The following is a 1,592-nucleotide window of genomic DNA, read 5'->3' as shown; positions in this document are numbered from 1 at the left end:
GGAAAATCAAAACTGTGAGCCACACCGCGACTGGAACCTGGGACCCTTACCTTACGTGGGGAAATACTGTACCAACTGAGTTACCCAAGCAAAACTCACGGCCCATCCTCACAGCTTAACATTCGCCATTGCGACATCTCCTACCCTCCAAACTCGACGGAAGTGCTAGTGCAAAACTTGCAAGGCTAGCACTCCTGGAAGAATTGATACTGCGGAGACACGACTTAGCCAAACCTCGCAGCGGATTGTGAGCTAATATGAAACTTCCTGGAAGATTAAAACACTGTACTGGACTGGGCCTTTCGCGTTCTAGTGATCTACAGATCTTAAATTAACTATGGCTTCATTATTTTGTGTGTTTTTCTTTCGCAAGGGCCATGCTAATTTTGTATGTGTCGTTCCAGTTTTACGATATGTACCGTAGGAGCGAGTACGTCCAGCCAGCTACCCTAGCACGGTGCAGTTGTCAATGTACTAGGTATCCGTGGTAACTCTGTTGTATGTAGCAGTAGTAATAGCAGTAGAAAATTCCTGGTGGTGGCTCTTGGTGGTAGAAAAGTCCCTGTTGTGACTTTATTCACTTACCGTATTATGTTGTTATGAATGCTCTATCGTAATGTTCTGCGGACAGACAGTGTGAATATTGTGCTTTCTAATTTGTTGTTCTCGGATGGTGCCTGCTTGGGCCCACAGGGACTGAAGCACATTTATATTGCATAATTTGGAAGTTTTTCATCTATTTTAGTGAAGACATTGAAAAAATCAGCTAAAGAGTTGCAAAATAGGTAGTTGGTTGATTTTTTCCAACCTCTTCAGATTTATACAGTTGCTGATTCGCAGCCATGTTTAAGATTTTGATATATTTTATGATTCTGTTACGCGCATTAGCTCTGGCCAAAGACCTGTTAATGCATTATTGTTGTCGTTCCAATTGTGCGTAAATACTTATGTAGTTAATAAATGATTTTGTGCGAAGTTAAGTCGCTGCAGAATATTAACGAAACTACAAATAACGTGGGACTGGCTGATACAAATTTCTACATTGGTACAGTACCACCTGCATCTAGCAATATTTCTAGTTCAATTTGTTCCGCCTATATACAATTGCCTGATGTCACTCTTATCCATCATGAACCAGCACTCACGCCAAGTACTTATACCCCACACCCTGGAGTAAAACATGATATACTCAATTCTCCAGTCATAATAGCTCTTCTCCTATGCCCGACTATGAGATTCTTCACTATCTCTCTGTATCGTGCTATCCAATCGCCTATTGCTGCTTATAGACCCTGAAAATCATCTTCCAACTAACATACTAAAGCACCAAGCACCAAGCACCAACTTCATCATCATATATGTCACGACCACAATGCGAAAATCTGTTTCAACAATAACATTTGCTTGTTATGAACGTTCCACTCATATCAATGTCACCGCCGCCTGTTTTTGAGGTCAACGTGAAATACCAACTCTCAGGCGGCAGATGGCTGCACTAGATATAAAAAACTTATCGGAGGGACACGGAACAGTGCAGTCGTTGCCGTAATGTGGAAACGGAGCGATTTATCTGACGTCCATAAGGGCTTCAT

General features: G+C 42.0%; 1 non-coding gene across 1 annotated transcript; it reads right to left on the bottom strand.

Moving 5' to 3' along the window:
- Positions 1-327: 327 nt before the first annotated feature.
- LOC126482873 (U6 spliceosomal RNA) lies at positions 328-434 on the bottom strand. The gene has a single exon (XR_007587718.1). It is a non-coding gene; the product is annotated as a U6 spliceosomal RNA (small nuclear RNA).
- Between the last annotated feature and the right edge of the window lie 1,158 nt (positions 435-1,592).

This window comes from Schistocerca serialis, chromosome 5 (assembly GCF_023864345.2).
Source record: "Schistocerca serialis cubense isolate TAMUIC-IGC-003099 chromosome 5, iqSchSeri2.2, whole genome shotgun sequence".
Lineage (NCBI taxonomy): Eukaryota > Metazoa > Arthropoda > Insecta > Orthoptera > Acrididae > Schistocerca > Schistocerca serialis.
This window is presented reverse-complemented; position numbering and strand designations above follow the sequence as displayed.